Source organism: Pleurodeles waltl, chromosome 1_2 (assembly GCF_031143425.1).
Source record: "Pleurodeles waltl isolate 20211129_DDA chromosome 1_2, aPleWal1.hap1.20221129, whole genome shotgun sequence".
Classification (NCBI taxonomy): Eukaryota; Metazoa; Chordata; class Amphibia; order Caudata; family Salamandridae; genus Pleurodeles; species Pleurodeles waltl.
Window position 1 is genome coordinate 481121105 of NC_090437.1, and position 24204 is coordinate 481145308.

At 43.3% G+C, this 24204-nt stretch overlaps 1 long non-coding RNA gene across 1 annotated transcript in view; it reads right to left on the reverse strand.

The window, feature by feature from the left end:
• Positions 1–23391, reverse strand: part of LOC138295668 (uncharacterized) — a 55682-nt gene extending 32291 nt beyond the window's left edge. The window contains exon 1 of the long non-coding RNA XR_011203654.1: positions 23158–23391. This is a non-coding gene — a long non-coding RNA (uncharacterized lncRNA). The remainder of the gene's footprint in view (positions 1–23157) is intronic.
• Positions 23392–24204: the final 813 nt, after the last annotated feature.

The window sequence follows — 24204 nt, forward strand, 5'->3', positions numbered from 1 at the left end:
GCATTAGAAGAGAAAGTACGCTAAGCACTGCCAGCCAGGAAACATCTGATTACCTGCTACCACTTTAAGGCTCATCAGAGTGTATAAGGCTTGCATGGCCAATTCATAGGCAGTTGTTTCCATCCCTCTGACCCTCACCATTGCAGAGAAGTCAACCGAAATTTGCTGTTATCAGCATTTGAAGCTGAAGTACATTGAGCCCTGGCCAGGTCTAACTCTACACATACCTAACTTTGACCAAAATGTGTTGGTGGCAGAAGTGCCAGTTGGTGCATTCATCACAACCTTGAATCTCACGTATGCCTTTTAAGCGAGGAACCTTTTGCTTCTTTGTAGCATTGTCCTGTAACTTTTGTATAGCGCTTACTATCCTAATGTGGGACGCTGAATCGCTCACCCACAGAGAAAATAAATTACACCCTGTATGATGTGTTTTTGGTAGTGTGTTGTTTTTACTTTGAACATTTGTGGCATGTATTTTCTTATTGTGCATGATGACCACGAAGGTGCAGTTTGGTGTTATAGTTTTGAGGTGTTGTTGTGTTCATATTTTCCACTAATTAGTAGAGATCATTATCGGGGGAGAAGGGGAAATGTGTAGCAATGTAGGCATGGTGAGCGATAAGCTCCAATTGAACACTGAGTAGGGTAAATGCTTAGCACTTGTATTCATCTATATCCAATGGAGAGTACATGGCCTGAGATGACAAAGGTGATTGGATGTACCAAAATGTCTCATCGTGTTTTTTTTCTATTATAGCAAGGTAGGAGAGGCTGTTTAGTAAACCAAACAACTGGGAAGGGTGAAAATCAGAAATTTGGAGAAGATTAGGAAATAAAATGGAAAGCATACGCCAAAAGAAAGAGGCAAATAGCCAACAGTAGATTGTAATAAAAATTAAAGGAAGGGAGTGACATTATGAAGCTTTATAGGAAGAACTACTTCACTGAATGAAACAGATATGCCCACAAGGGATAACTTGATCACTTACTGTCCCTGAAAGGTATATTCTATTTTAAATAAATGTAGCTTTGGGTCATAATATTGGTGCCTTAACCTTTACTACTCATCTTCCCAAATTTGTCACCTCACCTATACTGAGCCTCAACTTCAAGGAACACAAAACACTCTCCATTCATCAACCCGTTCTTTTGCAAAGAGACAGCCTTCATTGCTGACTACTTTTGACTCCCTCTCACCTGTTCTTCACTTACATCGCTAGATGGCCTCAACACACACATCCTTGCTTCCATTACATCCCCATCTTAAGACAACTCACTCTCCTCCCTGGCATTAACACATTATCATTATTCAGACTACATGTTACTTAAGTAAATCAACATCTGGGAGCCAACAGCCTGTGCTTTGGTGATCAAACACAGTCCTTGACTCAATGCCCAAAATAACTCTGTCATTGTCCTCAGCCAACCCTATCTAACAGGCAGGTTCACCCTCCATATCTGACACCTGCTCTGTCCTTACCCTCGCTCATGTTAAATACCCAAAGAGCACCCTCATTGCACACTCACTCACTGACTCCTGAGCACCCTCATTGCACACTCACTCACTAACTCCTCCCACCATCATCACCCTCTTCTCCCTTCTGTATATGATCATGGACATACCTACCTCTATCAACCAGCATGATCGCTGGTCAAACAGCAGAATTCTGCCTGACTCATGTTCTAAAGAGATCCATTATGGCCACTGAGAAGTGCTGGAACTCTCACATTAAAAGCACTGCACCCTTGCTGAGAAGTGCTGGTACTCTTCCTTTGAAATTAAAGATGTGCAGGTACTCAGTACCTGTGAGTACCCGCCCATTTAAAGCACTGATTATGACCTTAATCTCCATGTGCCCAAAGTCCTTTAACATACGGATAATCCCACTTCAACTGTTCTTTAACTCACACTACATAATCTTTTCCTTTTGTTGCTCTCCTCCCCATGTCCTCAGTCCTAAATAACACCCACCTTTTGTTCCCTGAAGATCCATATGCACTCTTACCTTCATATACAGAGGAGGTTTCATACCCCTCTACCCTCAAAACATAAAAGCTAGCTTTCAATCCCCTAAAGGGGGAAATGGCCTATTATGCAGACCTCATAGCTTCATAACAACCTCAATGCCTGGTTTTCATCCTGAACAGTAATGTTTCTCCTCTCAGTCTCTCTCATTAGATCTACCCAGTCGTCCATATCAGGGAGCTGGTTCACTTCAAATTTCTCCTTCAAAATTACCTTTATTACAATCGCCATCAACACCCTCCACAATCCTCCTAGTATACTCTGCTACCCACAGTGCCAATACTGATCACTTTCCATCTCTCCAGCCAAATTTAATTTCATTAATCTGTCCTCCAAGCCTTGTAGTACCTTCTCTGACTTCTTCCTCAAATTGCCAACCCCTTTCCATTCTCCTTCGGTGCACTTTCTTGCCTTTCCAAAATCATTAATCGTTGTCTCATCTCTTGTGTCCATGTTCAATGATTTAGAACTTTAGGACTGGTCTTCTTGATCAGGAAACAAATGGATACGTCACCCTCTTCACTTGCTTCTTGGCTTCCACCACCCTTCATTCTATAAAACCACTGAACGTTTAGTGCACATTTGTTTCACCCTTTACCTAGCAACCTGAAATTGTTAAGTTCCTTATGATTCTGTCAACTCCACTCCACTGAGATCATACTTAGACATACCCGGCTATCTCAGAAGGCCCCCCTTCTCCTCTATCCTAATCTATCTTCACCTCTTAACAGCACTTGATAGATATGAGCATCCCACTGCGCCTGCCACCCTTGCCTGTCTAGGCGAAATGTGTGCATAGCGCTTGGCTGGTTCTCATCTTGGTTCCTTGATCGCTCCTTTTCTGTTTCTTGTTGTTCCTCACAGTTTTGACCCACACAGCTACTGGAGGGCACCCCCAAGGCTCAGTTGTAGACTCTATCTTTTTCTATCTCTATACCACCTCCCTCTGTGACATCATCTCACCTTTGCGTTTTCCTATCATCTCTGTGCTGAAAAAAACACAATTCATCTCCTATTCATCAGCCACATCTCTTCTTCCATACAGAATCAGTAACTGTCTTGCAGCTAAAAGACTCTTGATGGCCCTTCACTCGCTCATGCTTCCAAGCCTGAAATAATCTACTTCACTCCATTATTTTCTGCACACACTTCAACTCTCACTTCAATGACCTTTACTCCTGACACGTGCACAGTACCTCTCTCAAGTAGGAAGAACAACCTGCAGTTTGACTCTAGTTTGAGACTGGTGCCTTACATCACCTCCACTGCTACTGCAGCAAGATTCCAACTATTGAACAACTGAAAGATATGCCCACGAATTTCTAGCTATGCTCCAAAAACTCTTTGAAGACCACAGTCATGAGTAAACTAGACTAATATAATAGCCTGGCCAGCATCCCGCAGTAATCAAACTCTCCTTCGAGAAAATCACTAATTTTAAAAACAGGGGCTGCTCAATAAACTGCTTGTTTTTTGTCTTCAAAGCATTATTGTATTGTTACATTTTATAGCGCTTTATACCCCTGATGAAGCTGCCGAGTGCTCTGACTTCCTTCAGTCTTCAAAGCATGATTCTATTGTTACATTTTTATAGAGTGTTATGCCTCTGATGAAGCTGCAAAGCACTCCGATTTGCTTTTGTCCCTAGCTTTCCTATTTAATTGTGTGCTGTGGGTGCTCTTAATACATGATTAACAGTTAATTGAAGATAGGCGCCACTGCACATACATGCATGTCAACTTAATTGTGTAGCTCATACATTGGATTATGTGGTTACTGTGTCGGAAAGAGCTATGTATTTATGTGATTTCAAATTGGAGATAGTTTTCAATTCTCTTTATTTGAGCGGTCAATGACCCATAGTTTGACAGTCTGGGTGAAGAAGAAGGTTCCACCTGTTTGTGTATTTTTGAAGCATGCTTTCTTAGCTTGACAATAGGTATGGAACCTTTCTGGAAGGAAGAGCGTTGCAGTCCCATGGATTGCTCATTGGACTGCGCACACTGCTTGAAACATGATTCATCTAGCCATACGGAGCAACTGCAAAGAAATCAAAGTGGGCACAACATGGGTCCTCATTGGAAGTTTGAGTAACTAGCTAGGATCCACACTTTGGATTCTCCTGTAGTTTCCAAAATATTAATAGGGGTTGCTCCAAGATATATTCCATTGGTATAGTCAAGATGGGAGAGTAGTAGAGCGATGGAGGCTTGTACCTTTTGTGGATAAACTTGATGAAAATATCTTATCATGTGGAAGAACCATTTGGCTACTTCATTAACTTGTGGTATAAGGAACAGGTTGAAACCTAAACACACTCCAATATTTCTAAGTTGGGCCCTGATTTAGTGTTTGGCAGGTGGATATCCACCACAAATGTCACAGATTTTGCCTTTTTAGCAGTGCATTTTATCCTTCAACATTTACAATAAGGCAGATGGGATATCAGCCCCATTCGCGATGGAATATTTCGTCTAACAAACTCAAAACCAGGTCCTTGGTTGGATAACGGGGATGGTCTAGTTCCTGAGGCTGAAGGCCGTGCTATGAAGATTCATCTAGTTGCCACATGCAACAATCTCTGTCTGTGAAGTGCTGTGTTTGAGATGTTTGGCATACATCTTGTGGTCAACTCCTTATAGGCATTTCCCTATTCTACTGAAGTCAGAGTCAGATTAAGTTTCAAGTTTTACAGTAATTTGTGCATCATCAGCGTAGTTATATCAGGTTAGGTAAAGAATGTAATGATGTGTGTTTGCGAGCTTAGCTAGATGATGAACAAGAGGTGAGCAAAGATTGAGGCTTGTGGTACACCTGCTATGGACTGGAGTGGAGAATGGGGGTAGTGATATGGTAAACATCTATCTCCAAGGTATGACATAATCCGTTCCAGTATGTTACCTTGAATTCCAAAATAACTCAGCCTCTACAGCAGAATGGGATGTTGAACCTTGTTGAAAGCTGAGGACAGCTCAAGTAAAAGGTGTGCTGCTTCTCCATAAGAGTGTATAGTTATTTTGATATTACCCCACAATGCATTTAGTGATGCTTTTATGTCTAAATTTGTGGCGGAAACTATTTTGAGTGTCTGCGTGCAGGGTTTGTTCTTGTATGAATGCAAATCCTTTTTTACTAATTTGCATAAAAGGGGACCTTCACTATTGGTTGGACATTATTGGAATTGGTAGCATCCAATCCGTGATTCATTTCAATAGGATTGATGTGTCATTATGAGTTTAATCCGGAAGGTTCCTATTGCTAAATAATAATTGATTATGGCCCTTGCTAGGATAGACGCAAAGCTCTTAAATATTTGAACTGAGTATAGATCCACTGGGATTTACCTGGGCCAAACTCCTTTGTCGTGTTGGTGAAGTCTTCTGGTGCAACAGTTCTAAAATAAACTAATTTTACTCTGTGATTGGAATGGAGGTAGTTTGAGATTTGCATGAGAGGCTGAAGTAAATGTATCTTTCTTTTGAAGGGTCCAGATCTTTTGCTTTTATGAACAAGTACCTGGCCAGAAAGTTGCATGGTCCCTGGGAAGAGAATATTTTCAGCTCAATGGAACTTGTCAATGATTTTATTTAGTTCAGAGGCTCGGCATGCTACTGCATGCTTTCTTCACAGTGTCCTTATAGAGTCAGAAGTGGTGTTGATCTCTTTGTTGCTGTTGTTTTGTTCAAGCATCCTTCAATGTTCCTCTATCTAATGTTAATGAATTTACTTACTTGCCACCCCTCCTGGAAGGTTTTGGTGTTGAGATGGATCTAGAAGGTATATACTTAGCAAAGGCGGTTGTTAAACCGTTTCAGAACTGTTGAACTGTTAGTGGTGGCGACGGAGTAAGGAGGTAAGTGAAATTGAGTTAATGGATGAGATGTCAAGTACCTCTAATGATCTGACAGCTACATATTGTTTTGAGGTGTGACTAACTTTCAGTGTTGATGGAATGAAGAGGTTGAAGTAAATACAGTGATGATTAGTCCAGATAGCTCGATAGGAATCAGTCAGTGAGATCATATTGGGAGAGGCAGATATAGGGGGTGATTCTGATTCTGGCGGGCGGCGGAGGCCGCCCGCCAGAATTCCGCCCCCATTATACCGCTCCACGGTCAGAAGACCGCGGAGGGTATTATGAGTTTTTCCCTGGGCTGGCGGGCGGTCTCCAAAAGACCGCCCGCCAGCCCAGGGAAAAACTCCCTTCCCACGAGGATGCCGGCTCGTAATCGAGCCGGCGGAGTGGGAAGGTGCGACGGGTGCAGTGGCACCCGTCGCGTATTTCAGTGTCTGCAAGGCAGACACTGAAATACTTTGCGGGGCCCTCTTACGGGGGCCCCTGCCGTGCCCATGCCATTGGCATGGGCACGGCAGGGGCCCCCAGGGGCCCCGCGACCCCCCCTACCGCCATCCTGTTCATGGCGGCTTTCCCGCCATGAACAGGATGGCGGTAGGGGGGGTCAGAATCCTCATGGCGGCGGAGCGCGCTCCGCCGCCATGAAGGATTCCCCCGAGCAGCGGTAAGTCGGCGGGAGCCCGCCGACTTGCCGCTTCTGACCGCGGCTGAACCGCCGCGGTCAGAATGCTCGTGGGAGCACCGCCAGCCTGTTGGCGGTGCTCCCGTGGTCGGTGGCCCTGGCGGCCACCGGCCGCCAGGGTCAGAATGACCCCCATAATGTCAAAAGTGTGACCTTCAATGAGTGTTGGTCCATGGAATACTTGGAAATGATCTATTAATTCGAGGTTGCTGGGTGAACTATTTCCTTGATATGATCTGGGTTTATTTAGCCATATGTTGAAATCTCCAAGTATTCAAATGTTTAGGTGCTTTATGATGATCTCAGCAATAAGGCCCAAGAAAGGTTCAGCAAACAATAGAGTGTATAGATGCTGGTTCACTGCTCAGATTTTTCACTACACAGTTCTTTTGAAGTTTCCTATATGCAGTGGGAATGGCTTCATTCAAGCTAGGTGGTACACCATCACTAAGACTTGTTTCAGTTAAAAATAGTGAGTCTGGACTAGTCTACAGAACAAAGTACCGGACAATGAGACAATGTTGGTTCATTGATCAAGCAGTAGAGAAAATGAGGGGACTTTGTGGTTTTAGGGTGGCTTGGGTGGAATTCAGGGTATGGTGATGAAAAAGAGTGATTAGTAATGAAGCATTCAGGTCATAATCAAACATTCTTAGGGAAATTTTACAGAATTGAGAGGAAAAGGGGAAGGGCTAGATAGGGAGCAATCAAGGACATTAAAGATAGTGAATGGTCTGGTGTTTGGGGATGATTGGAGGATAAAGATAGCAGATGTTCTGGTGGTAGGGGGTAAGTAGAGGAAGGATGTAATGCGAGAGCATACGAGGAGTAGGATAAGGTGTAGTGGAAAGTGAGTGATGAGCAGAAATGAAACGGTGGCAGTGGGTAAAGGGATGGTTGTTGTGAGATCTGATGCATTGAAGAAGGGAGGTATGTGTGAGGTGGAAAGCATTTGGAGTTTGAAAGTGCAAACTGGCTTTCTCAGATTGATGTCAAGTGTAGAACTCTTTCAAGCTGAGACGGGTTGATAGGGAAGTTGTGTGGTTTACTGAGGCAGTGTTACAGCTCTGTGAGTTAGATGGAGAGTTACGGGTGTGACTAGAGTTTTGGGAGAGACGTGATATTTTATGTGAAGCAGGGTAGAGTCAAGATGAGACACAGGTAGGGAAATAGGGGGTGGAAGACGTGTCAGGCTGATTTGGAGGTTTGACAATAGATGGGGATGAAACAATAAGAGGCGGGGTGGACTGTAAAGGATGTGTTTACTCACATGCATGTTGAAACAGTCTTTGTTGGTTTTTATTCTTGTGATACTTCTGCATGGAGGTAGAACTACATATTGTTCTTAACATTCTGTAGTTTCCGATCAGAGAAGCGTGGAATAATGTATTGAAGATTGATTCTGCGTTATAATCATAAGGAATGATTTTTGGTCAATAAAGTGGTAGGTGCTTTTAGGATATGGAGCCAAAGCTGTGCCATTTCAAATCATAGGTGTTTTAGGTAGATAATGTGCTAGAGGAAGCTCAGTCATGTTGCCCCTTCTTGGATAGTTTTGAGTAGTGGAAGCCAGCTCCTGTTTACTTAATGAATCGGTGTGAAAATTCTCGATAAAACCACAGCTCAGTCAGGTCTAACATGAGGTTAATAGGTGAACAAGAGCATGGGACACCATACTCGGACCTATTCTACAAACCTTAATCACCATACTTCCCTGTGAGCTACCTAAGTTTAAGCCCTTTCAATAAAACCTGTGCAGTGTCAACCTCATCAGCAAACATGGAGCTCAATCCTTCCCTTCTTGCTTTCCAGTGGGCACCTTAGTCTCACCGCTACAGCCTCAGGGACCTAAGCTGCTAACCTACCACGACATTGACTTTTCCCTTTGCCACTCTTATTCCCATCTCCCCCTTTCGATCGGGTTCTCTATCCTGCATACAGTTATAAATGAATTACATATCAGTACATCTAATGTAACATTCACTTTTAACCTCATGTGTGGTGTACTAGATTACAACCTTCCCGTTAGTGGTATGAAATGTGCATGCGTCAGGAGTGTTTCTTGCCATTAAATGTGGAAGCATCAAAATGTCATGGTTTTTCATTTCTTACAGCACCCTTACCCATTTCTAGAAAGTAGATAGTACACTGTCAAAAGAAAACCGAAAAATGCAGCATAAACAGATATTCTAAGTCATGTCTGACATCTGCAAAGAGAAGAATACATTCTGCCATTGTACTTCAAAATAACACAGACACATTTCATGCCTCAAAAAAAGAATCACTTTTCAAAATGAAAAAATATAGAATACAACTCACAACAGATTAAAGCCAATCAACACCGAATTTGTAACAAGAATCACAAAAAACAAGATCAGTAAAAAAAACAGTCACATTACACCTGAAATTCAGAAGTTATGTACACAATGCCATTCCAGAAAAAACAAATGAGGAAGGGCTGTAAGTTAACAAAGGCAGCAGTGTTTGAAGTGACAAGAGAACAGATTCAGTTCCGAAGAGCTAAGCAAAAGACATATTACAAGTTGATGGTTTAGATGTCAAAACGTATCTGATGGTGCACAGATCACCTATGCAGCAGCGGCTTCTCTGCTAAGGCTGAGGAGCATCGCCCCGCTGCTTGCAGCAGAAAGAAAAATAAAATGGTAATAACTGAGTGCTATTATCATTTTATTTTTGGGCTAGCCAGGTTAGTGCAGGGTGGGGTTGGAGGAGAAGTGATTTGTGCACCATAATTGCGCATGTGTACTTGGCTGGCCGTGTTCGGCAGTCGAATCAGGCAATTCACACCAATCATCACCCTGCTGTCATGCTGGTGACAGCAGCTTCGTGATTGGCTGAGGGGAGTCTGGGAGCCTGTGTGCTTCCAGATGAGGATAGAGGAGACGAATCAATCTCCTAACGGAGAAGGTAACAGTTTTTTTTTTTTTTTATTCCCACTCTGCCAACCCGGTTCAATGGCAGCTGCCACTGCACCTATGTGCCCCGAGTCACTACTGTTTACCATACCAAATGCTGGAGTAAGGACCAGACTGGCCTGTCAGCCATTGTGGCATTTGCCTTTTAGCCACAAATCGCTCTTTTAGCACATATACAATGTAACATTGAACCACAGGCTCCTTTGTAATAGTTGAAGTTATTTTAATACTTCCTGATGTGTTGTCCTATATATGATTGAAGTAGTCTGGGTTGATTGTATTTTCATGTTCATTATGTGCATTTTCACTTTATTTTTCTATTTTTATTAGAACGAATGCAGTAAATATACAACGCACAACAAGACCAAAAAGGCAGAGCACCTTCCTCAACATAAGTCAATAATTCATAGAGCCGCTGCAAAAGTAAATAAAGAGGCCTATTATAAAAGTAAATACAACACAAAGCAAATTGTTAGTTCCACTGGTATGTATTATACAAGGAAACAAAAGCAGTACAAACGAAGGAGAAAAAGGACACAGTGTGATAAAAGAGGGATCATGAAACCAACAAACAATATAAAGAGAAGGTATTTATCACACCAGGTAAATAGCTCGCTCTTGGGGAATGGTATTTCCTAGGTGTGGTATATACCTCAGCCGATTATGCACATCATATAACCAGGACGTTTTTGACAAAATAGCTGCCTTGCACTTAAAATTCAAAATGTGAGTACTTCTGCAAAGAACTTGCACACTTCGGATGTGTAGCACAGCACAATGAATGGTTAGTTACCGATGGAGAAGGGTGAAAGAAGTGCAGTCTCAATGCAGAGTGTCAATTTCCAAAAAGGTAGACTAATTGCAGAAATAAATTGAATCTAGAGAACAATTGTAAATTAATGTTTAAAAATCAAAACATTTTTTGGAAACATTTATATGTCTGATATGATTTGATTTAGGTATCGTATAGTACTCTATTTATACATTCTGCGGTTTCGACGTGTTAATGAAGTATAGCATGCAGAACTGTGTTGTCTTTTTTCCGGGTCCTTACCCTTGATAAAGTTTGGCAGGTATGACCTGTTGCAATCTGTCAGCGAAAAACACAGGAGGTGTGATGACATACCACACAACTCGAATCATAATCCCTGACAAACTTCAGTTTACACTGGGATTGTAATTTAACCCGAATTTATTATCCGGATATGAAGGCCTAACCATGAGTGGCATGCACTGAATAAAATCGGACACTGTACTGCTCAGACTTTATCGAGTGAGGTCATTTTCACCCAATCTGCCTTTTTGGGTAATAACATGCAGCTTTTGGAGCTTATTGTACTAAAATTACTAGTCTACTAGTGCAAACTTTGTTGCTACTGGTAATTATCGGATCACTTCTGAATGCTGAGCCCTGTACAAATAACCAGACCCTTGAAATCAGGGCCTTAGTGTACTAACTTGATATTCCTCTTACTTAACTGCAATCAAAAGATATGTAATGTCCCGTATCATGCACCATCTGCATGGAAGAAAGAAAATATTCAAGAATCCATATTAATGTTAATATAGAATCACTGAAACTTGGTTTCTTCGATTTTATTATTGTACGACCCGTGTCAGTGGATAATTTTCATACAAATATTGACGGACATGCTATGATAACCATATACTATCTTTAAAGTGTACTTCGCCTAATAGGAGATCATCAAATTTCACTCCCTAAGACGCTTGAGAAGCAACATTGAAATCTCGTAATGAACCTCGATATCCACTGATACACTGGAAAGTCAAACATCACTGTGAACCCCACAAACAAATATTAGTAAGGCTAATATAACCATCCAACTTTTGAGTGTAACAATCCTATGTCTACTTGATGCCTAAGCCTCCTTGTACCACAAGTCTTCTCCAAACTGGTTTTTGGGCAGGCCTCATCTACTGCTAAACACATTTTTGAATACCAACCACTACTTCTTATGGCTGCTCTTTTTTTATATGTCTGTCAAGTCTATTTTGCACTCATTTGTTACCTATACTTATTTAAAGTTTTATAAAGTGCTATATAGGCCCAACTAGGCGTCCAGGCACTTAACAATAAATCGTATAAATGACAAACAGTCATCATAGAACCCTGCACAACCAGACTGCAACCTAAATAACCAAACCTGAACAAAACAAAAGAGAAAAAGCCCTAAGCTAGACAATCGGGAGCTAAATTAAACCCGAGCTTCAAATCGGGAACATTTCAATCATTTGTGACCATGACAAACATTAAAAAGAAGGTAAATCACAAGTTCTATTGTTAAGTTTCAAACCCAGCAAAAGATCTGTTTTGCATTTTCATTATCTTAAAAAAGGGATTTCAGGCTTCAGTGATGACTGTTTTCAAGCAGATTTGGGCCCTCCCGATTACAGCAAATTTGGACTCTTGCAGAAATAGCTATCTTCTGAGTTAGATAGTTGAGTATGTATTCCAAGAGGCCAGACGTACAAACGTAAAATGAATCTGTGCATCCAGGGAGAACAAGTAGAGTCTTTAAAGCATTGAGTTACAGATTTAGACCTTCTGGGCCTGACTAGGAGACAAACAGTTCATGCACTACATTGAGTAGCAAAATGGAGACGTTGCTAGGGCAGTCAATGACCACCACCTGCGTCGAGGAGGCAGAACCATGGCTTTGATGGCCGTGCCCAATTATTTGCTAAGTGAAGCTGTCCAAAGAGTTTTTAAGAGCCTGCCACATGCGCTGCTGAGTGATGAGGTTCTCAAATACCAAGGTTTAACTTCTACTCTACCTCACGCCTCTTTCTTCCTTCACCCATAGACTCCATGTTTATCTCACTATTCTAGTCTCTTTTCCAACCTTGATTCTCTCTTTGCCAACATTTTCCTATCTTTCTCTTCCTCATTTTCCTCCCTTTTCAGCATTTATCCCTCTTATTCTAGAGTGTGATGAAACATAAGTACCAGCCCCCAAATCAAAATGCCAGAGTACACCATCAGAACCCACCAAGGCAAATTAAGCACTCGATGCTCCCAACTCATACATAATGAATTTCAGCCTGACCTGGGTGACAATACCTGGCCACGCTGGCTTCTGTGTAGTACTCACTTGGCAGCTGATTCAGAGTTATTCTGTAATCCTGTTTGAAGCTGAAAACTGTTTTTGGCCAAACCAGGATCACAAGTCGCCCAATATTTCAGACACATAGCTAACTGTAAAAGGAGGTAGAAATATATCCTGACTGGGAATTGGACATTTGGAAAAACATAAGGAAAAATGTGAAATAGCGCACCATTTTCCCTGTTATTCCTCATTCCATGTTGGAACTTGGGTATGCCTGATAAAGGCACGATAATGCCTTCCATTATCGATAATACAGTGTGTGGTATCACCGTTCTTTACCAGTGAGCCACTTGTTATTGGTGCCATTTTGCGGCAATTATTTTGGTTAGGCCAATGCCAGAGGGCAAAAGGAGTAAGGTTAGCTGTGACACTGAAGCTCACTCCTCCACCTTCAATAACAGCACTTTAAATACACGCTCTTCCTTTCTAAAGGCATTTGTCTATGGGCTTCAATTGGTGTTAGGAGCCTGAGTACAGCACTCATAAAACATTTCAGCCTGAATCTTATCCACTGCTTCATAGAGTTCGGTTTTGGCAAGATAAGGCCTTTTCCATTTAAGTATCTGAATCGTATTTTAAGTGATGCGTTAACACCACCGCTCTATTGACATTGATTACTCTGAAATGTACCCACTTGATCTGAGTTTTTAAGAAGCAAAAGAGTAAAACGTGACAATGGTAAGTAGCATGCTTCTTTTAATAAGTGAAAACTGTTAACCTTTCTGTGTATACACGCCTAGACAGAGAGGGGATCAGTGGAGGAGTGTGGTTCATTATTTAGATTACTGTTTGCAATAAAGGTTCAATTGAATAACATCATCTTATTCATGTAATTCATTCTAAGGGCACCAAAATAAAATCGTATTATAAAAAAAACTGAAAACTGACTATGTGTATAGAACAAAATCATTACAGGGTTCTGTTGAAATTTACAAGCAGCTCGGCCTTGGCGTCTCACTTTATTGTATGACTAGAAACCCGGGATGGCATTAATGGAAATTAAGCAGAGTTGTATGTCATATAGCCTATATACATTTGAGACCAGAAAATCTAAAACCTATTCCATATAGGGAAAATGTACAGTTAAACTATTACCTATATAATCATCACTATCCTAATTATATGAATATTACCCATTCGCCCCACCCTTGCCAATGCAGCTTAAAAACAAGTGTTGGCTAAGCCAATATATCTGGGTTTAATGTGCTAACAAGTTCAGCATGTACACACTAAAACTACATACATTTTAGAAGCGACTGCCTGTATATATTTAAGGCTCCCTTGCCTTCAAAACAGTCTTGTTTTTGTTTCCATGTTGTCAAATGAAAGTTGGAAGACAAGGGAGACTTCATTATAGTACTTCTTGAAAATGGCCCATCCTGCAGGGTTATCCCCAGACCTTTTGCCTTCCTCCTCCCCTTTTTTTGTTGAATTTGTTTTTGTTGGCCTCAGCACTCTGTGCACTTTACCATGCTAATCAGTGTTGAAGTGCATGTGCTCTCTCCTTATAATATGGTAGAATGGTAGAATGGGCTCCTACTCAATTGGCATATTTAATTTACTTATAGGTCCCTAGCAAAGTGCACTACATGTGACCAGGGCCTGTAAATTAAATGCTACTAGTGGGTCTGCAGCTTTGATTGAACCACCCACTTATGTACCCATTTAAACATGTCTCAGGTCTGCCATTGAGGAACCTGTGTATGCAGATCTGAACTGTCATTTCGACCTGCCAAAGTTAACCCTTTACCAGGCCCAAGTCTTCCTTTTTAATTCCTATGTCACCCCTAAGATAGGCTCTAAGCAGTCGCAAGGGTAGGGTGCAGTGTATTTAAGAAGTTGGGCATGGACTTTTACGTTTTATATGTCCTGGTGGTGAACAACTCTTAAATTCATCTTTCACCACTGCAAGGCCTATATCTCCCCTAGGTTAACATTGGAATTACCTTATCACACTTTATAAGCAGAATTTCCAAATGGGAAGAGATAACCCTTCCAAGTATGGTGTCTCTGGAATCGCAATTTAAAATCCCAACCTATGGTGAAGTCAAATTTTAAACTGCAATTCTGAAAATGCCACTTTTAGACAGTTGCCATTTTCTTACTTTAGTCATTTAGTGCCTGCTACCTGTCTCTCATCACTTGTCTGGGGTGGGTGACAGCTGGGCTTTGTGTATTCCCTCTAGACAGCCACACACAATAAGTGTTTAGGTGTGCCTTGATGGGCCATCCTGGGAGGATGGGAGGGAGGAGTTGGAACACAGCATCACTTACATCTGAATAGGACATGTCCTGTTCCCACACAAAGGGCTTCATAACCCTCTGTAGAGAGTCTGGAACCAGGACAGGAAGGGCAGGACCTCTGTGCACTTCAAAGGCCAGTATTTGAAGTCTCCCCCACTTTGAAGGCTCAACACAGTATAAGTACTGGATCTCCTACACCACCAACTCAGCACACCTCTGGGCCTGTGAATGCACTGGCAGGAAGAATGAAGAAAGGTAGGAGGGGCGAATAAGGTGGGCACACAGGTGAAAAGGAAGGATTGGAAAGGAGGAACAAGAGGGAGTGTCAGGGAGAGGAGACCAAGAGGACACAGGGAAAAGAGGGAGAGTGGGCAATAGGAAAATGAGGGGGTGTTGAATGGGGAAAAAAAGAGTGAGAGACACAGGAAAGAAGACAGTATGGAGCCAATAAAGAGTCCTATATTCGTAAAATAGCCCTTTGTGCAGTCTAATGCAAGTACACTAGTGTACGTGGAAGATGCACTTTAACAGCCAATAGCATCAGGTGAGAGAGAACAACCTTAAAGCCAGTAGCTGAAAGAGGCTGGCCATAAGAGCCAGTTGTTGGAAGAGGCATTTAATCTAGATATATCATAAACAATCTGTCTGTTTAATGGCTGCCATATCAAACCGAGATCTAGTGATGCTGCATGTATTATGGTTAAGTTGGTCTTCCTAGGGTTGCTCTTTTTCTAAATTTAGAAATCATTTTAGGCATGATACCAACTTTTCCAATTTTGCAAAAATGCTTTAAGGACCTAAGACCCTGTTTCAGCAAATGCAGTTCTTTTAAAAAGTCTCTGTAAATAACGTGCGCTCGGGTGACAGATTTATCCATACAGTTATCTAGAATTTTGTCAAAGTAACGTGCCATTTCCTGTGTCATCCACTTTAAAATAAGATCACTCCCCCTTAGAAGTTGGTGTGTGTTTATGTGTCAGTGGATAAGTCCTAATATTCTTCTAGGCGTTGTCAGTTCTTAACAATGTTGGGCTGAGTTCCCACTCCAGAGACTGTTTTGTGTCCACAGGTGAGATCTCTGGCAAGGCTGTCCAAGACATTAATTCTTACGGTGTCAAAAAACAGTGCATGAATAAGTTGAGAAATGGGAAAGACTGTGATTACATGGCCAAGGGGCTCTTCATTTTGTAGTATGTACTATATGGTCAGGCAGGTTACGGCTGCAGAAGTTTCATATGCATTCATTATTGGCTCATAGGAGCATCGCTCCTTCAATTCTTCATTAAGGTAATGCGGACTGAAAGTGAGGATCCACTTAATCATGAGTTTTTGGCAGAAACCCCAAGTAAGAAAGAGATGCAGCAGGCATCTACGGTTGGTAATATTAAAGACATCATTTTCACAACTCAGCCTTATCTTATGGCTGTTACAATTCGTCCTCAGCTTAGTGCTCCAATTGAACAATTTTTGGATATTTTGGGGGTGGACAAAGACAACAAATTTCCAAGAATATGAGCCAGGAGGTCAAGTAGCATTGCTTTGTTATGTTTAAATTGCGACTTCCAGATACAAGCACAGGAACAAAATCTTTAGCTGGCAGACAACCAGCCTTTTTGCCTTTGTAGTCTACCTAGGTCCCTCCCTCCACCCCTTGTGCCTGGACTTTGTCTATGATAGATCTGTTTTTTGCTGCTCTGCTTTATGTTTTGCTCTCAGAATTTTAAATAACTCAGGCGTATTTTGCCTGGCACCTCACACCAACAACCAGTGGCCTCGTTTTTTGGCTGTGGAAGATATTCACTTCCAAATTTGTGCATACAGAAGTATTTAGGAATCAGAAAAGTTATAATTTCTTACAGAATTCAAGTTATTTGGTTTTCTGGTTGCACCTCTAAAATGTTAAGCTTCTTCTAGCTGTAGCATTACACCAGTTTAATTTCTCCTGCGGACTGGTACATTTATCAGGCAACACCAAATTCACAGAAATGTTGTAATTGTTACCATATTATCCTTTTTTTCCTTTTTTATTGAATACAACCCTCGTCCACAAACGTTTTGGAATACTTTATCAACAGAATAAAACACTACAGGCCACGGATGGTCCCTTCATCCAATCGATTCCTCCTCAGTACTCCTGAAGACGCACAAGTTTAGGAGGATGGGTTATTGAGTTATTCACCAAAATCAGAATTGATGTCACACGTCACCTCCCGCATCACTGTATCACAGGAAGTGACATCACAGAGCAGGTGATTCATCATAGTACCTGTGTTCATCAACCTTTATTGAGAACTTGAACTAGCGTGTATTGATAAACAGCAATTTTTGTCAACTTGAGGCTGCAGCATGTTAATGAATAGAGATTTTGAGAACTTGACCGGCACCCTAAAAACAGCAATTTTGAGAACTTTAGGCTACAAGGCGTTAAAAAACAGCGATTTTGAGAAATCGAAGAAGGAGCATTTTAATAAACAGAGACTTGAGAACTTGAACTGCAGCTAAAAGACAGCAATTTTGAGAACTTGAGGCTTCAACGTGTTAATAAACAGTGACTGGTGATAGGCACAAACATCCAGAGACTGAAACTAGTAAAATCTAAAGACATCCTTATGTTTAAAAAATGGTCTAAGTTATGTTATCTAATTTCATACCTAGGATAACCATTGTTACTGTTTTTTCCCTTAGAAACATTTCACAACGTTTTTATTTTATCTCTATGCCATTATTTCTTCTCTTTTTTTGGACACACGAGCACGTCCCACAAGCCCCTGTCCCCTGCATTCATTTGCAGGTGACACCTCAACCTCCCACTCCCCCCAGACAAGCACTGGCAAAGCCAATAGACTGTACAATCTTGCTGGAGCACTGTCAGAATGAATACAAAATGACTGCTGAAGTGCCCAGCAGTTAGAAAAAGGGACTGTTTTGACCATACATTGCATGGGTGAGAGTAATAATTAAATCTGTGATGGAAGATGGTATTCTTTAGACGTAAATTTGACCGTTTCCTGTATTCCAGGGGAGGAAGAAAGACTCGCCATAACAGCCAACATAAGGAAGGCAAGACTAAAATATTCTTATGGACTGAGCCAAACCTAAACAAATCGTGATTTTGGTTTCCTTGGAAATAGATTGTGGTCACAGTGTTCTTGGCTACAGATTCGTAAAATTTGCATAATGCTGTAAAAAATCAAGCATTCTGATTGACTGGATTGGAGAATGTGGCAACCAAAGCAAAGAGATACAAGCTTATGCGTCCTCTTGGTATCCATAACTTAAGTCTGGGGATGAATCTTTGAAGTCCAAAGAGTAAATGTATAGAATGTTCGACCTGAGAACCTCCACAGCAAGATGAAACATCTATTGTTCAAAAGAAAACACAAAACTCACCTTTTCAAAGTGCTATGTGCACATAGTACTTCAAGCTATCAAGTATATATGCGATTCAGCATCCATGAGTTTTCTATAAAAGCCCATTCATCTATCTCTTCATTCATTCATTCATGGATGCTACCAAATACTTCCTAATGGTCTCTTAATGTATTTTAAAACAAAGGTAGAGGTTTTCATAGAATATAGCAACAACCAGCTAGAATGTGTGATATAGGGGGTTATTCTAATCATGGCGGGCGGCGGGAGCCGCCCGCCATGCGGGAACCGCCAGAAGACCGTACCGCGGTCAAAAGACCGCAGCGGTCATTCTGAGTTTCCCGCCAGCCAGAAGGCCGCCCGCCAGCCCAGCGGGAAACCCCCTTCCACGAGGATGCCGGCTCCGAATGGAGCCAGCGGAGTGGAAAGGGTGCGACGGGTGCAGTTGCACCCGTCGCGATTTTCAGTGTCTGCTATGCAGACACTGAAAATCTTTGTGGGGCCCTGTTAGGGGGCCCCTGCAGTGCCCATGCCATTGGCATGGGCACTGCAGGGGCCCCCAGGGGCCCAACGACACCCGTTCCCGCCAGCCAGGTTCTGGCGGTCAAAACCGCCAGAACCAGGCTGGCGGGAAGGGGGTCGGAATCCCCATGGCGGTGCTGCCTGCAGCGCCGCCATGGAGGATTCCTCAGGCCAGGGGAAAACCGGCGGGAAACCGCCGGTTTCCCTTTTCTGACCGCGGCTTTACCGCCACGGTCAGAATTGGTCTGGATGCACCGCCAGCCTGTTGGCGGTGCATCTGCAGTCCCCGGCCCTGGCGGTCTATGACCGCCAGGGTCAGAATGACCGCCATAATTTGCTACACGTTTCTCTTGATCTAATTTATTGAACCATATATAAAAGACAGGAATAGACAAGTTAAATCTCCTAGTGTATCAGGCATAGCAGTGACTGGAACAGCAGCCAAAACTAACATCACCTAAAATGTGGGAAGCTAATCCTTCTGTCTTGTCTTTAGGGCTGGGGCACTTTTAGGTCTGGGCTATATACGCTGTCTGTAGGGAAACTTATTGTTTCCAAAACATAGCACATAGTTAAAGTGGGCAAGCAATCGGCCCGTTGCTCTTCATTGGATGGTTTTATTGCCTGCCTTAGTTGTCTGATCTTGATTTGAGAACTTTTGTCCCTATTCTTGTTTTTGTAGTGTTAATAAGCATTCCAGTTTCATAGTGTTCCAACTGGATGAGTTAAATCCTTCAACATACTTGAAGGGGCTTTTTTATTTGTTATTGAGCACTCCATGGGAGGGGTGTGTTTTCTTGCTCTCACCACCCTTACCCCAAATGCACATGGGCCTTCACACATTTTTGCATGCCAGTGCTAACAAAGATTGGCAAAGGCAAAAGCTCAGCCTTTTAAAAGCTGAAATGTACTGACTATGCTAATGTTTGCACAAGTTGTTCTTGGTGTCGCTCCTTTGTACTCTCACGTGAGAGTTAATTGAGAAACCAAAATGACCTGCTCATTCTTTTAGAAATATCTATGAGACCAGGATAATACATTTCCCTAATAAATGAATTGAGGTCTCCACTGTTCTGCACCCTTGAAAGGCAAAGCCCACTGTACCTTCTGTGAGATTGATTGCCTAAGCCTGTCATTTCAACTGGGACAAGTTAGAATCAGCCTGCATTACAGTATGTTGAGACTGCCACAGAGGGATAGTTGCTCTGTGGGATTAGCCAGCAGTGGCTCCACCACTATGGCGGAGAGTCGCCCACGCGCCAGCAGTATCAGCTGCAAAACATGAAAAATCAAATGATAATAAACCACTGTTTATTATTGTTTTACTTTTCTAGGGGACGGGGCCATGGGGATGACAGGTACCAGAGGGAGTGGTAGGTGCACTGTTATCAGTGTGCATGTGGGTTTGGCCGGCCGGCTCAAGATCGCCAAACCGACATGTGCACTGAGGTGTCTCCAACCTGGGCTGCATCGCTGGGTTGGGGACAGCAGGCACAGGCTCCCAATCGAGGGCACTCAGGTGAATCCTGATGCTGCTCTCATGCTGCAAGCAGCAAGAGAGCAGCATTAGGCTTGGGCAGTCTGGAAGCCTGGGCTTGCCTGCAGTGGAGCCAGAAGAACGACGATGCGGCAGGCGGCAGATACGTTTTTTTTTTTTGTGTTTGTGTTTTTGGTTTGTGCCCCGCCACTTTGCCCCAACACCAGCCCTGACTGGGATAGACGTATTTGCACCAATTTTTTTAAAATGGTTATAAACCAAAGAAGAAGTACCTGAGAGAAAGTCAGAGTTTCACACACATGTATGCATGTTGGCCACACACAAAGACTTAGCTTACTTACAAGTCCACTGCTCAAAACTCCACTTCTCCAACCACACATTTATAAACCCTGTATCAATGATGGCAGGTAAAATCAGACAGTTGTAATGAGGTACAGCAAAGGCCCAAAGAAGGATTCAACTCAAAATTGAAAAACAAGAATTGCTAAAGCCAATAGGTCTGGAGGTCTAGGTTTAATGTACCAATCTGTGTAAACACAGACATTCACAAATGCTGCTTGCAAGGGCTGCATGCACAAATGCAATTTATCACATTAAAGACAGCCCTACTGATTTTGTCAATGCCAGGAGAAAATGTAGCAAAAAAAGGTGGTTTTCTGGATTGAATACATATGAGCGATAAAGAATTTAATATGACAAAGATTGTGATGATTGAGTGTTATTCTCAGATGTAGAAGAGCCCCTTATGCATTCCAATGGAAGCACTGAGTAGAAGGTAATTGGAAACAGCAAGCAGCCAATAGCACGAGGTGACTATTCCATGTATATTTTAATGAACGGACAACAATAGGCCTTCCAGACAGCCGTCCTACCAGGACAGACCTAAAATTGGCAAACTTCACATTTCTGAAGGAAGACATCATGAAATTACCCCATATATTATGATGTGTGTGTGTTAGTAAGAGGCTAACTCTCCTAAAATGAGGCATTTATGCTAAATGTTTGGAAACAAATGTGTCACCATCCGCTGCACAACAATTAGAGCAAAACTAGACCAGTGCATCTTTCTACAAGTGAACAACTGAAAAATGTGATCACTTGCCTACAAAAAATTCAAACTGGCCTAGACAAGATCTTCACCTAAACCAAGATGAGAGTCCACTTCTCCGGTGAAACACATCAAAGGCTTCCAGTTTTAGCAAGTGATACTTGCACACTATTGTGCACTAACTGATGCAGAAGCACAATGCATTCTGGACAAAAGTACCCGCCAGAGCTCCAAAATCAATTTACAGATCAAGCCTCATACCTTTAAAAAATCCCTAGAAGTAGGTTATTCCCTTAGCACCTGGCTTCAAGCACTGTGGGGGAGACTCGGCGACAAGCAGGGGCATTATGCAAAATGACCTCGGTGACCCCTTGCAATGTGGTGAGGGGTCATAGTCTTCCCTATCTCAGAAATAATCATTGGCCTTGGCCTGAATCGGGCCCACGGAAGGTGTGGGGTCCCCTAAAGGGTTTGGAGGCCCCTAGCTCTACGTCCCTGAAGACAAACCACCCGGTTGGCTGCCCTTCAGAAGGTAAGACTGACGTGCCACCCCAACACCCTCAGTATAGGCGCTTCCACGCACGAAGCGCTTGCACCCCCATCCCCTCCACACACACAGTGGGTATTTAGCTTCTCATTAATACACATACGTTATCATTGCAAATAGACAAGTTGTTCTTGGTACCAACTTGGCAGCTTTAGTGCATATAACCGAGCATTGTCACACAAGCAGGACACGTACAATGGACAAGAGATCAGGCACACATACTGTACACACTCGGCCTCCTTGTGTTTCCAGCCCTGGGCAGCTCCTGCTCTCTCTCTCTCTACTCACTGAGATGGCAGCCGTGCGGTCCAGGCCTCCATCTGTACCGATCCCGTGTACCCACAGTTCCGGACCTTCTGCCTGGAACCACGCGTTAAACGCTGTCACTCTGACATTACAAATCCGGAGGAAGATGCCATTGGCGGGCTCCTGTCAGCGGCAGCTGCCCCGGCAACGTGTGGCCGTGTCTGGTCCACTCTGACTTGACTCGGTCAGGCTGGGTGCTTTCCGCCTGGCACCGGCACACCCAGAGCAGAAAAGAAGTTTGACCAAACCTTATTCTTTCTCCGCTGCTTTTCAAACATTTACAGAAACTGCCCTTCTTTCTCTGCTACTAAAGTGTCTACTGTCATAGAGCGCCGGGGTGTCAAAGCGCTACAAAACCATCTCGAACGTTGACATTTGTAGACGGTCACTAGCGTTACATGTAGGTACACCAGTCAATGGGTAATTTGTGCGGAGGTCAAAGGTGCCTGGCCTTGGAAACTCGACACTGTAAATCAAATGCAAGCACCCCTATTAAATACTTTATGTATTTTGAGGCTAGATCAGTCACTGCCTGCAGGCGACAGGTTCGCATTCAAGCAGTGCTGATTTAGGCTTTCATCCTTAAAGATCAATGCGTGATTACCACTGAGTTTAACAGTCATATTGTTATAGCCCCACGCAGCCACACACTATCATCCAACACCATATGCTAACAATAAGTGCTTGTGGTCCTAGTGCAAGCATGGAAAATGGGCCCTATCCCAGTACCAAGTAGTTAAAAATGCATATATGTGCTGCTGAGAGCTCCTCGCATCCTTGGACCCTGGCGTCACTGCACCTGTTGCACCATTGATAGCTACATCCCTAATTGAACACATTGCACGTTGAGTTACATAGCCAAGTCCATGTACCTGTTTTCCCCTCTACTGTGAGTCCCTCTGGCTCTCTACTCTGGCAGTGCTGTGACCTCCACCGCCCCCTTCCTTCCACCACTCCCCCATCCCTACTCCTACATTGGGCGCAGCACTGACCTGTGGCTGCAGGAACCCTGCACGAGTCCCCCCTGTTCTCCTCCTGCAGCTCCTGCTCGGCTGGGCTCCCGGCTCCGTCTGGGCTGGGCTCACGAGAGCTGTGATTACTCCTAGGCTTTCAGATGCGCTCCGCCAGCCCTCTTTCTGGGCGCTCCCTTCTCCCCTCCTCCTCCTGTGTCAGTCTGCCTGACATTCACATTCTCCTATTCTGAGGAGAGCTCGGCGCCCAGCCTCCTTTCCAAACACTGACTCACCGCCGCACACACCGGGTGCGAGCCAGAGAAACCGGCAGGGCGTCGAAGGCATTCCCCGGAGGCTCCGGGAGGTGGGGGAGGGCGAGGCCGGGAGGGACGCAGAATAAGCAGCAGAGCACTAAAAGCCATCATGTTGTGGGAGATGAGCGAAGGGCGGCAGGGCGCAGGATGCGATGACGCCATTTGTCCTGGATTACGCAATGTGGTCAAACAGTGCTTTACATGACAGGTACTGTCCGGTTCTGAAGTACCTGCGCTTCTTTATCTGAGAAGGGAGAGTACCTGCACTTCTTAGCACTGTACCAATGCATTTAATGGGAGAGTACTGATTGTTTTCCCCAGCAAACAGGTGCTCTGAAGAGTGAGTACCGGCACGTCTCTATTTCCATTTAAAACACTGTGGCGAAGTTTGAGACATTGACCTGATATCGTGCACTCTGAGCTCCGTCAAAAACCTAGCCACAAGTGCGACCTGCTGTTATGTGGCCCGAGTGGCTATATAGGCAGGTGGTGTGCGGAAGGATTCGAAGACCCATCACTTGAAAAAAATACTAGAACATGTATTACCTACCAAGCTGCTCAATTCCTTAAATCTCAGTCTTCAGAGCATCTTGGAGGGTAAGAGCCAAATCTCTGTGACAACGCTGACCTCCCAACCCTTTAACCCGGTGATGTCACAAGACCTTTGACCCTTGTAAGTGACATCATATACACTTTGCCTCACTGGTATTGGTGGAAGCACCATGAGCAGGTACTCACATTTATCTATAATACACTATCAATCAAGCTAATG